Raw genomic sequence first — 14053 nt, 5'->3', positions numbered from 1 at the left:
CTGCTGTGAATCAATCTAAATTCAGTGGGGATTTTGGCTCAGGACTGCAAAGGTTAATTTATAGCATGTAGTGCAATATGACTGCAAGGTTACTGCCGCTCAGAAACAGCAGCGTAACACGTACAGACACTATATATGTGAGAGAAAGAGAATCCCTGCCTTGCCCAGGCCAGATTTAAATATTCAGCAATGTTATAGCAAAGTAACTCAATATTCAATATAAGATGGTGGTGTTTTGAGTATGCTGCCAAGAAGTTTGTGCAGAGGGACAGTTTTTGTTGTCTGTGCACTGCTCTGAATTAGAAGATGTGTCATATAACACTTATCTTAGATAGTGTGGGGGCAGTCAGTGAATGGTAACTGTATTCTCCTGAAACAACAAGGATGTCATGTAGCACTTTTGGAGAGATAAGTGAACGTTTGGACTGGGAAGGGTATGCAAAGGATACCAAAGTTCAGCAGCTAATTAGAGTGTTATCACTTGAAAAGTAACATAACTGAATGAATGAAGTCATGGTATCTAGGGAAAAAGCTTGTCATTTGTTAAATTATATTGTACATGAACCATACAACGGTGACATTCTCAGGATGTCTCAGAATGCAATGTAGCAGAATTGGGACAAACAGAGGTCTAGTTTAGCTCCTGAATTTAGGGCGTCTGTAAATGTGCATAACCTTATTAAATGGTCACATGGACATCGTCATGCTATCAGTAGGAAATCAAAGCTCCAACTAAAATTCCAGTAGATGAAGCTTATAATTTGGGAACATGAAGTCATCCTGGCACACTATTCACCCAGCAATTATTTGAACTCTTACTAAGAAATTTATTTAGTGACATTATCATTTCTTCTTTAGAAGGAAACAAAAGATGGATTTACAGTTTGACACAGAATTTTCCATTCAAAGGTAGGTCACATCTTACCCCATCCCAGGCTGGGCCTTAATCTGGTAGCTCGCAAGATATGCAGGTGAGCTCGGTAGGCAACAGACTTATTTTTCAGTGCGGTGAGTCTGTTTGAGTTAGCTTGATGCAACTGAAAAGCCTCCTACAGAGGAAGGCAAGCTCATTTGAAGTCATGCTGGCTGTGCGTGGGAGGGAGGCCCACTGCAGCAGGATCTGGCAGCTCTCTGTGAAAGGCTAGGAGAGCAGAGACACTTAATTTCTCAAAAAAAGTAGGATTACCCAGTAAGTCACATAACCTTGAACTGTCCAAAAATGTAACATGAACGTGGTGATAGAATAATCACTACAGCCCATTGACGTAAACAGGACGACGTACAGGGACATACCAACACTCTGGAGCATGGGATGCAGAAAAACGACTCCAAGCAAGGAGAAAATGAATGGCTGGAGTCTTATCTAGGGTGATAAGAAGCATTTACTTCTGAAGAAACTATTAAAGGACCAATTCTCTAGCATGCACTTAGTTAGGGAGTACTAATTTGGCAATTATTTGCAGTGAAGAATGTGGCCATTAAATGGGCCAGTCTTAGTGCCATTGGAGAAATCTAATAATGCTTGGAAGGGAGACATGAAGGAAGACATGGAAAGATGCGGCAGGTCATATGCGCTTATGGGAGAGATTTGCAAATCACACAGGAAGCATATGAAACACTCAAGCGATCCCCCTGCTGCTGTTATGAAAGAGGTATTTTTCAAATATGGCTGAGAAACCCCAAACAAGCTTTCCTCAGCCCTAAGTATTGCCCTTACCTTCCATGCACGTGGGCACATACTCTTTAGGATAGCTTTCTATTCAAGTGTGGAGGCTTTCTCTGGGATACTTGTCCAGTGCAATGGTCATTCGCTTTCTTGCAGCTTTACTGTTTCAATCTCCATGCAGAAAAATGCTACATTGCATCCAGAGACAGTTGTGAAGCAGATATTACATCAACTCACAGAAAACACAAACAAGAGGTGCACTTTTCAAGCTAACAGGCAAAAATACCCTCACCTGCTGCCCGTCTCTATGGCTATTGAAGTTAAAGGAAGATGTCTGCTGCTATCAATGGTGGCTGCCCCAGACGATGACGAATTGCAAATAAGTTTGTGCAAAGCACGGAGACTGATCAGACAGGATACGGGACAGCCGGGATTCTTCTAATAAATTGTTCATGACAAATGGCTGGGCCACCTTTAAGTCATGGCATGGTGAAGTGGATATTTGCTGGGAGCAGTAGAGAAATGGAGGTAAAGACAAATGGTGAAATTCTATATTAAAGAAATAGAAGGAAAAAGAGAGGATGTAATTTATACACATTTTTCTGGATTTTATTTAGTTATCTATTCCTACTTACTTACATGAAGAAATAGGAAGTGGCCACATAAGATCTGCAGAATTCTTCAGGCAGCCTTTTAACATAATATGTGATTGTTGGATTTAAATTGTAGTCTGAAAAACTATTTAGATAATAAAAACATGGAATGCAAACTAAGGCAATAAACACGTAAAGATACAGTTTGGGGCTAAAATCTTTCCACATTATTAAAAATCCAGCTCATCCAACAGAACATTTTCAAACTCTTTTGCTCTGTGATTTATTACAGAGGCCATCGTAATCAATTACTTTTAATTAATAGAAGATGGAAACATTAATTGGTCCTATTTAAGTTTGATTGTATTAAATGATTCTACCAGTGATCAAAAATGTATTTCAAAAGGGAGTTTAGGCTAATATATCAGCAAATGAGGCGCTATAAACATGATTAATATGCACATTAGACTTTCCTTATCACTTTTTGTTGGCAGTTTTTATCCGGTCACAGCTGAAATTCCATTGAGTTCTTTCTCCTTTTGTATAAAATACAGATTATGTGGAGACAGCCGTCTGAGAACTGGAGTTTCATCTTGTATGGCCATTAATTATTATTGCTCCTTTAGTATTTCTTATCTATCACAGAGATGTAGGACTGTATTTTTATAGACATTTGCCGGTAGGAAAAAAACAGGCTTTCGTGTGATGGCGCCTCAGCTTTTTTTTATTGGAGAAAGGATCAACAACACATTCTGCACATCTATGAAAGGGTGGAATAAGATGTTTACAGCTGTCATCATTGTGTAGGTGTGTATATTTGGTAATACAGCAAGGAAGTTGTTGGAAGGTATAGCCAGCCTTTCTTGCAATGTTTTGATCTGGCTTTTTTGTTTTAATACATCCACAATTATTCTGTATTTATTTCAAGGGAATCATATGCAATGTGAAATTTTTCACTGAATTGTCCCTGCAGTTGGGAAAACTTAAGAATACATTGCTTTCCTGGTAGTTTGCTAATGTGCAAGTGCTGCTCTGCACTGCGCTCAGCTTTATTTTCTTACTTTCTTTACTTCTCTCTACTCACAGGGGAAAAACTTGCATTCACTCCTGATTCAAGAACAGAATCAGGGCCAGCCAGGCCAGAGACCTGTTGCTACCGCATCTGGCTCAAACACACCATCGCTGCCATGAGAGAATCAGCAGCAGAACAGAGAAGGTGACTTCAGACGCTGAATTTTTGCTCCACTGCTCCCAGCGAGAATCCATCTGTGGACCTCATTGCTCCGACGGGCCCTAACCATCTTGCTTCCAGCCTGGAGTTGCCCGTCACCAGTGTATGCCCTACTTGTCCTAGGGCCAACATTTAACAAAAAAAGGTAATATCCCGCTCAGCCTCTTTTGCCAAAGGGTGTTCAGTCCAATGTAGCCATCTTTAACCCAGCCTGGGCTGCGAGCAGCAGCAGGTGCAACACGCAGAGGTAGACCTGAAGTCCTGTATACGCTTGTTTCTGTCTGAACTCACAGTCGTCACATGTTAGTCGCTGTTTGAACTGTCTACAGAGTTCAAATTTTTGGCACAACCATCTCATGTTGGTGAGTCATACTCATCTGGTGTCCTTCTAATACCCAGGCATCTCTCCTCCTCAGTTGTTCCCTGCTGAGGAATTCCCTGTTTATATTAGAAATTATTATTAGTCTGCACATGACCTCTTTACTATTTCATTTCTCCCTGCTCTAAAGGCCACCTCATTTGCTTTATGTGATATTTTGATTCCTCTCTGTACTAGCAGTTCCTCCTGACTCTGTGTGTTCCACTCATCTCATTGGCACACGTCACATTTTTGTGCCAAGTTCACTATTGAACACATTGAGCAAGGACAGCTCCAAAACTGATGCAAGCTTACCAGCAACTTCTTCCGGCTTGCTACACCTCCCTCCCCTGCCAGCTCCTCACACACCCCACAGTTTTTACTGAGCTCTGCCTCCTCAAGGTTAACTGAGTATTCCTGGTGTTGCTCTGAAACAAATGCGCAATGAAGTCTGGACAGTTATGGAGGGGTTGCTCCAGATTTAAATCAGCATAGATGGCTCCTCTTTGCTCTATAGAGACAACCATTTTCAGTTATGTTAATTTGTTCTTGTTAACCTTTGCTCCTTTGGAAAAAAAGGAAAGCCTTTTTTCTGGGATCTGGACAAGAGAATACGTTTTTCCACTCTTTTCTCTAGTGGATATTTATAGTAAATATCGGTTCTTTTCTGTACTGAAGCAATAACTGCGACATCATTTCCAGCTGATCTGGAGAAGCCTTTCGGTGAGGCTGGAGAAGGTGCAAGAGCCCGGGGGCTGGTGGCCTCGTATACGGGGATCGTCTGGTTGCACCCAACAGGCTCGAGGGTGTGTGACCGAGTATGCAGGGGCCTCCAGGACCCACCACTGGATGCTGTGCAGGGAAGGGGGCCGCGCACACAAAAAGGGACCAGGCGGTCTCTGCGGGATCACTGTCCCCTGCAGGCCGGTCCTGTCCCAGCCCTGGCACATGGACCTCCACCCTGATGCTCAGCAGTCTGCTTAAATCCACCTCCTCCTGCATTGATGCCGACAGTTACTTATTCATAAAACTATTTTGGAATAGTTATTCTGCCACAAATTTATCCTCTGTCTTTCTCAGGAAAAAAGCCTTCATAGACAAGCCATAATGAGATATAGTTGAGTTGCTGCGTGTCCAGGGACCTGATTTGCAGCAATGTAAAACAGACGTCCCAAATTAGTGGATACTTTTTCTTTTGGTCTTTGTGCGCCTCCATTTCCTATCTGTGGAACAGAATTTTTTTTTTTTTCCTATTGCGGTCCTTTGAGACCAGGGTGAAAATCAGATTATATTGGTAATGGGTTCAAATTTTCTAGAAAAATGTTTGAATTTGAACGCTGAGGAACAAAAAATGGCCTAAGACTTCACAAAGAAAAAATGAAAAAACCCTCAAAATGTTGATTAATGAAGTGAGCACTGTACAGTCATGTGGGCGTTTAGAGGGAATAAATGTCTCCTGATCTTGATGTCTTTTTAACATCATCTGTTGGATGTCATTCAATGCACATTGCATCACTCTGTTCAAGGAGACCTGCAGTGAACTGCCGAGGGAATTGCAGTCAGAAGTTTAGGCCAAACATTTAATATTCAAATTATTGCCTTAAAAGTTACAGGTGATAATAATTGATGGATGCAATATTTTCCAACATCTTTTTTATGTTTTTGATCGAGCACTGTGCCAAGGGACGCTACATGTATAAATAAAGTCCAAACAAATTTGGTCCAAAATAAAGAATTTTAAAAAATCTCTGAGCAATCCAAACTCAGCTTTAAACATATTCATTACAGCATCTATTACAACAGATTTACCCTTGATTACTGGGTTGCTAATAATTTCTAGCTTATTTTCTCCTGAAGTAAACTGCACCAAGAATTCAGGCACAGGCTCAGAAAGTCACACGCAGGCTACGTCCACACTAGTAAATTAAACGGCATCAGGGCACGGGCCCAAGCTTTAGCACACAGTCACTATTACATGTCTATCATTGCTCCTCAGACAGTTTTTGACTTGGACCAGCCACTGCTCTCCCAAACAGTCCCTGGGGCTGCTCAGGAATAAGCATGATCCAGACGTTATTCCCAATAAGCATTTTGAAAACAGCTGCCCTATTTTGAAGGCAAAAGTTTAATAGTATGGACATGACCAAGCTATGTCAGTTGGCCTCAGGACAGCCCTGGCACTGGTTAGTTTACTAGGATAGATGAGTTATAGTGTACTTTGTTTGCAGACTTCATGCAATATAAATAGTGCACTTTGGCCAGCGGCACAAGCTTTGGAGTGGTCCTGTTAATGAAATCACCTGACATCCAACTGCCAACAGTCTTCTGGAGCAATTAATAACTGCAGCAAATGTTCTGGACAAAGTTTTCCTTTTCTTAATTGCGTTGGACCAGAGTCTGTCTCCATACTCCATGCGCAAAAGTTTGAGGGCGGCCTTTAGCCTGAAGTTTTTCACATTTTTTGAAAAGGAGTTTCTATGACTGACGCTTTTGCTGTTCTCTAAAGAGCTGTTGTCACGGAGATTTGGCTCAGGAAAACCAAAGGGCAGGAAACAAAAAAATAGCTCTAGAGAAAGATTACTGAAAGAATTACACTAATACTAAATAATGAAGAAGAATGTAAACAGATTATAGATACAGAGAGCCTGAGATCGGCTAATGGCTGAAAAAATAGATGACAGAGATAAAAAATGATAAGACTTGTCAGAAAGAACAAAGCCTGTGTGTGCATCATTCAGATTAAGGAATTAGAGTCAAAAGGTTAAGTGTGAGCAACAATGAATATGAAAAATGGGGAAAAAAAAGAAGTAAAAGGCAATTTGTTTCATAAATCAGTTCTAGTCTAACATTGCTGTAGGAAAAAAAAGTGTGTTGAAGTCTGTTAAACCAGCAGATAGTTCAGGCTGGACATCAGCGTAACATTAGAAAAGGTATTGGTATTTTCAGCAGCAGATAAAAGTGTCCTGTTTGAAGTGCTGTAAATATTGGCCTCAGGTTACCTATCATCACGTGTTTTTTCTTGTGGTGGGAGCCAAATTGATCTTCAGTCTTACAGCCCATGAGTCTGGAGAATTTTTTAACATGACCTCATGCACACCCAAGATTGTGGATCTAAAGACTTGGGTCACTTTATAGAACAGGGATGAAGAAAAGAGGTTCTACCAAGCCTATAGTAGGTGGATGCTGGCCATGTGATACACGTTCATAGTACATAATTATGCAGGGTGCGCCTGTAACATCTGTTCTCTTTACTGCAGGAAATTCTTCTGAGAGAAGCTCAAAGTGGGTAGTAGATATCTGAAAGCACTTCCAGTTTATTGGATAAATATGGAATGTTTCTAAATCTGCCATTTTTAGAATGAGCGAAAATATATTCTGGACAATTACCAGCAACAATAGCTAAATTTACAGTGCTTTCCTGTTCTAAGTTTAGAGATATTGTTGAAATCTGCTCCTGCTAGTGAAGACAAATCCAATTGGTTACAATATACATTATGGAGCAAGAGCTCTACATCTGCAGTGTCTCCACTTCAGGAACAAGAGTAGGGCACAGTTTGTACAGCAAGTGGTTTGGTCCTGTCTATTCTTCAAATGAAACAACTTTCATCCCATCTGAAAGGACTAGCTATTCACATCCCCTTCATCATGTCAGTAGGGCATAATGTAAAAAAGGCCAATTTTTTCTAAAATGGAACTGAGCTCTGCTCATAAAATCTCCCTCAAGAACTACATGATGACTTGTGCACAGGGGCCATAAAGATGCCTTTTCTGTGACTAATGCAGAAAAAAAATGTTATTCCCTTTCCAAACATCCATAATCCACTGAGATGCACTTGTAATGCTATAAACAGTACCTAAGATTGGTCATATCAATATTTGGACAGAGCTGCCTCTGTCTCAGCTTCCTGTCTCTGGCGGTGGCCATCGGTAGATGCCCAAAGCAGGGTGTACCAACAGGGTGAGTGCATACTGATGTACCAGTATACCCTCCCAACTTCCAACTCTTTGTGACTTTGATGTTTCATGAGGATCCTTTTACCATTAACAGGTCTAATTTCTTTTCTGAACCCAGGAAAATTTTGGTATCTTCAGTGTGCTGTGACAATCAGTTGTACAGTGTAATGGCACTCTATAAAAAGAGCCTGCCCCACTGGTTGGGTGCATGGCATTTAACTCCAGCTCCTCCATGGTGGAAGCTCAGGAAGGACAGAAGTCCTGCACGTTCCTCCATGCCCCAAGTCCCCTTCTCCGCTCTGCTTGTCCCCTCTCTCTGCACTATGGTGGGTGCTACATAGTCCCTTTCCACTCTTACAATTATAGTAATTATATCAATTAAGTCTGTATTATGCATGTAGCTACACAATATGATGAGCAGTTTGCTGAAAATTAATGTTCTATGCTTGGCATGGGATGCAGCATTATTCATTTCTTCATGGGCTTTTTTGTGGCATTGCTTTCCTTCACATACTCATTAACACAAAATAGTTTGTCTTTACAGTGCATCTCTGAAATGAATATTCATGGGCTATAATTAGCTGCATTTTACAGCAGAGAAGCTGAGGCACAAAGCATAATATTCACATTTGCAAAATGCCTAGCTTGGGGTGGCCAGTTCAAGTCATGTGATGCCTGATTTTTTCAAAATGCTGTATTGGCTTGACTAAAGACCATGTTTGAGTAGAAACAACAGTGCTACACAGCATGACTGCACAACTGTGACTGGCAGCTACCAATGAATTACAACTGGTTTTAGACACCAATACATAATGGACGTGCTCTCACTTCTGGGGACAAAAATCAAAGGTGAAGCAAGACCACTAACCAAGCAATTAAGGCGCTTTGCTTTTTAGTGCCTGCTCAAAATGACTCCATCTATGCTTAAGCACTTGACACTTTTGTAAACTGGGCTTCAGTTGCCTCAAATCCAGGACAAGAAGCAGCGCACAGCTCATTCCCATCAATGAGCAGGGCGACTCAGGTGAACCTCGCAGCCTTTTTGTAGCAACCCTGCAGTAAGGACTGGTGTGGAATCCAATGAAGTGCCTTTATCCTGAAGCTCCTCTTTCTCTTCTTGCCTGCTCACATTTTCTGCACTAGATGAAGACAATGACCCTGAAAAACCCTGATTCTCCCTGTGAGTGCTACTAATGAGTACCAAACAAAGTAATGTTTTGAGAAAAGAAAACACATTATATGTCTAAGCATTGTGCTGTGCAAAAGGGAGGGATCATGGGGTTGCTTGGGAAACCTTAATTCTGGCATTTCCTAGCTTCTGAGTCTTGACTTCGCAGTTCTTTGTGCCTTTAAACATCCATTCTTGCTCTCTCTCCTCACTACTGAACAGGTTAGTTACACAGCTGACTGAGTGAAGGTAAGGTGAAGCACACCCAGTACAGGCCGTGTGTTTGGAAAGTGTCTACAGCAGATATGATAATAAGTGTTTTCAGAAACGTGTCCTTCTGTGACGTGTGGATGGACTTTCATAGGAATATTGCAGGATATGTCTCTAGCAACAAGGCATGGTGTCTGTCAAATGCTATATCCCATCTTGATGTATGGCAGAGCTAAGTTTTCTAAACCAACTTGTTATAAAATTGTCTTTCTTGACAGAGCTACATTTCTTCCTATCCTCATTTATAAAAAGAATGGAACAATTTCTGTAATACATGCACATTTGGATACAATATTTCAAACAAGAAAGGAAGTGGGTGGAATAGTTTATCTAATTCTAGAGGGAAAGGGAAGAAGCAGCATCGGTATGCACACCACAGAGATCTTTGCTGGTTTTGGAAGCTGGTTTTGAGTGCTCCCGAAGCACTGGGCAGCCTTGCAGGACTGGAGGTTGGCAGGGGGTTGGAAGGGGATGGGTATGTCTGAACAAGTGGCTATTCATGTATTGTCAGGATCGAGCTGTATGAAGTGTCAACAACTTACTGGGCTGCAAACCAGAATCTAGATTCATCAAGGGACTAGTCAGTCATTATAATTAAAAGGCATTTTGAGTTGGCATTGGTTTGACAGAGGCCACAGTCATAAAAGCAGGCAGAGTCCCATTCTTCGTTGCAGCACCACTGAAATCTGGCCAGGTTTTGGAGCAGTGGCCCACCCTTTGCCAGCTACTACAGACAGGGCAAACGTGCTCAAAAAATTGCTCTGTTTTGGGCAGTTTTGTTGTGACTGGCTGGTTTGAGTTCAAGTGATCTTACAAATGGAGCCCAGGACTGATGTACAACACAAGTAATGCACATTTAGAGACAACCTTTATGTTACACATCACTTATCCAGAGACTAAGGGGGAACACTGTCAGGGATATTGTTAATACCTGTGAGCAATTAATAAGAAAGTATATTTTCATGTAGTTTTTAATACTGTTTTATTATCTACCAATTCAGGTATTTGAAATTAACTGTTTCTCTATTTTGTTTTCCTCCGGTCTTTGGGTATTAGGTTACCCTTATTATGTGGAATGAAACTGAAAGTTAATGCAACTGATTCTTTCCGCTGTGCACGCTTTGAACATTTCATCACTTTCTTCCCACGCAAATTGGGGAGCATTTGTGGTAAGCGAATTACTACAGCAGAACCAACAGAAAGAGAAAAACCGGTCCATGTGACTGAAAAAGGCAGATCAGAGTTCATTTTTAAGCACTGCAGCTGCACTCTACATATAGAAGCATATGTGTGTGCACACATACACGGGTATATATTTATATCACACCTTTGATTATCTGGCAGATTTTATCAAAGACTGATTTTACTAACAAATTTTTGTTACTAGGTGGAGGCAAATTTTTGCTTTCAGCTGAAAGTATGAGTAGCAAAAACTGAATAGCTTCATATTAAAAAAAAAAAAAGCTCTGCCATAAGCACTCTGAAGAGGATTCATTGTCAGCACCGTTAAAGGACATTATTTGGCTTGTTATTTGATACTAGCTGGGTATCTGTGGGCTCAAACCCTCAGTATCTTTGGGTGGGTTGGGATCTCCAGTCTTTGACACTGCTGACAGGCTGAAAGATCATAGTTGCCTGGCATGGGAGTTGGGAAGAAAGCAAAGGGAGTGACCAGAGGTCTAGAAAAAACATGACCTCTAAAGAAAGATGAATGGAGTTGTTTAGTCTTGAGAAGAAAGGACATGCTAATGATTTTCAAATATGTAAAGCACCGCTGCAAAGAGGAAGAAGGGTTCTGATTTTCACATCCATGATAGACAGGACATAAAATAAAAGGATTAGCCACTTACAGGGAAGGATGACGTTAAATATTAAAAAAAAAACTTGTTACCTGTAAGGATAGTGAAGGACTGGAATAGAGGTTCTTTAAACAAGTATTTACACGGTGATGACCTAGATATGGATAGGAGAATGATTTAGATGATCTCTTAAATTCCTTTCCTTGTTTACTGGCCTATGAAACTTTCATTCCCATTATTTTTGCCTTAGGCAACACACACTGGTTATCACAGCTGAAGTACGCTTCTGAATACAGGGAAAAAAATGGACTGTTACCCCTTCTCACAGCAGCGAATCTGGCCTAACCCAGGATCTCTCTCTCTCCTCCCTCCTGTGCCAATGTGCAGTCATTTCTTCTTAGGGAAAGCCATTTTCTCTGGGCAGGTTTTGCTTGTGTGGGGCAGGTACAGGCTGCACCTCTCCTGCCCAAGCTTCCTGGACTCTGCCTGTGGGACCAAGGCTGCCTACGGCTTTGCTGCCGGAGCTGGATTTCAGCTTGTCCACTGCAACACATATTGACGTACTGGCACTGTTTTCATCTTTGTTAATACAGCAAGTGACTTTTTGTGAAAGGACTAAATGTGTCCTTAAAGCTGTGTGAGGGGGAGGGAGAGGTGGGGGGAGGAAACCCCAAACAAGAGAAAAGGCAGAGAGCTAAGGAAATGTGATGAAGTGCATGTAGTGTTTCAGAGCAGGACAGCTATTGCACTCATCTGAAACTCCCATCATTTTGCACAACATTTCTTGCATTTTTTCTGGAAGCTTTGACTTTTCTGGAGCAGCTTTCCCATCAGCAGCAATCCACAATTTACCACTCAAGAAATGCTAAACAAAGACCTTAGGAAACTCAGCAGCGCTACCCCCTCTTTTATTTATGTGACACACAAGTCGAGGAAATAAATTTCCTTCAAACCAGCAAAGCATATGAGTACTATGACCAGAAGGGGTTGTGCAGGCCATGAGAGCTGCTTCAGGCCTCCAGGCAAAGAAAACATGCAACTGCTGTGTGCAGCTCCCTGCCAACTCCCCACAAAATCCTCTGTTCCAGGCTTGCCTTTCCCCCTGGTATTTGGGCTCAGCAGAGCCAGGCAGCTCGGGTGGCTGGGGCAGGCTGCGTCGGGGGAGCAGGGCAGGGCAGTAGGTCCCAGCTGCATCCACCCGACCGCTCTCCAGCGCACGTGGAAGAGCCCTCACTCCCTTGCAAGATGGGAATTATGTGTGTGGGCTGCTTTCGTCCCCATGCTGGGCACCACAGTAAGGTGACCAGGACCGCAGCAGTGGTGGTTGGAGGCTGCAGGGGTGTTGCACTGAGGAAGAGGAGGCATCTTTCAGAGTTACCAGAAAGTATAGAGGTGAGCAGCCTGTGGCATCAGTAAAAAAGATGCCAATAATCTTGGGACACTGGATTTCTCAGAACATGTTTGTAAAACTTCTGATGATCCTATCTAAAATTGGGGCTGTTGGCAGGTATGGATGAAACGGTCTAATCCTACTCCCCCGATCCCACTGCTTTTGTGGTTATTTTCAAGCTGATAATTCCTTTTAGAGGAAACAATCCAAAACTTCAGCAGCCAGCCTTGGGGCTTCCTGAAGCAACATGCATAACCAGGTGCCCTCTCAGCACCACTGCCACATTCCAGCAGGAAAGAGAGTTTAGCACAGCGTTCTTCAGCTGTTCAAGGCGGCTGGACCTTCCAAGAAAAGAAGAAAGGATATAAGGAAAGAGGAAAAGAAGGAAGGAAGGAGGAAAGAAAGGAGGGAGGGAGAAAGAAAGAAAGAAAGAAAGAAAGAAAGAAAGAAAGAAAGAAAGAAAGAAAGAAAGAAAGAAAGAAAGAAAGAAAGAAAGAAAGAAAGAAAGAAAGAAAGAAAGAAAGAAAGAAAGAAAGAAAGAAAGAAAGAAAGAAAGAAAGAAAGAAAGAAAGAAAGAAAGAAAGAAAGAAAGAAAGAAAGAAAGAAAGAAAGAAAGAAAGAAAGAAAGAAAGAAAGAAAGAAAGAAAGAAAGAAAGAAAGAAAGAAAGAAAGAAAGAAAGAAAGAAAGAAAGAAAGAAAGAAAGAAAGAAAGAAAGAAAGAAAGAAAGAAAGAAAGAAAGAAAGAAAGAAAGAAAGAAAGAAAGAAAGAAAGAAAGAAAGAAAGAAAGAAAGAAAGAAAGAAAGAAAGAAAGAAAGAAAGAAAGAAAGAAAGAAAGAAAGAAAGAAAGAAAGAAAGAAAGAAAGAAAGAAAGAAAGAAAGAAAGAAAGAAAGAAAGAAAGAAAGAAAGAAAGAAAGAAAGAAAGAAAGAAAGAAAGAAAGAAAGAAAGAAAGAAAGAAAGAAAGAAAGAAAGAAAGAAAGAAAGAAAGAAAGAAAGAAAGAAAGAAAGAAAGAAAGAAAGAAAGAAAGAAAGAAAGAAAGAAAGAAAGAAAGAAAGAAAGAAAGAAAGAAAGAAAGAAAGAAAGAAAGAAAGAAAGAAAGAAAGAAAGAAAGAAAGAAAGAAAGAAAGAGAAAAAGAAAGAGAAAAAGAAGAAAGAAAGAAGACAGAAAGAAAGGAAGGAAGGGAATAAAAAGAAGGCAGACAGAGGCATGGAAAGAAATAAAGAAGAGAAGGAAGAAAAGAAAGCATCCTGTTGCATGCAAAAAGCAGATCCAGCAGTGGCAAGAGCTGGGCAGAGTGGAGCCTTTCCTGATAATATCAGTTTACTTTTTAATTAGATGCTGAGCTTTTAAAGACAATGGAGTAGACATGATAAAGAGCAGGCTATTAAGTGTCCCAATTACAGAGCACCAAGAATCCAATAATTTATGTGCTGATAATCTCCTGGTAATCCTCCGGGTGCTGCCGGAGCATAAGCGTCCTGATTACTCTTCTGCTCTTACACGGATTTGCTCTCCTACCATTGCCGAGTTTTCCCGTTATGTTTGGCACAGCTCATTTAAAACAACCACAGTTACCTCACAGCCAAACCGCTGGCCTAAGTTTAGCTAAGATGAATAGGCAG

The sequence above is a fragment of the Pygoscelis adeliae genome, unplaced genomic scaffold, assembly GCF_000699105.1.
Source record: "Pygoscelis adeliae isolate BGI_AS28 unplaced genomic scaffold, ASM69910v1 Scaffold57, whole genome shotgun sequence".
Classification (NCBI taxonomy): Eukaryota; Metazoa; Chordata; class Aves; order Sphenisciformes; family Spheniscidae; genus Pygoscelis; species Pygoscelis adeliae.
This window is presented reverse-complemented; position numbering follows the sequence as displayed.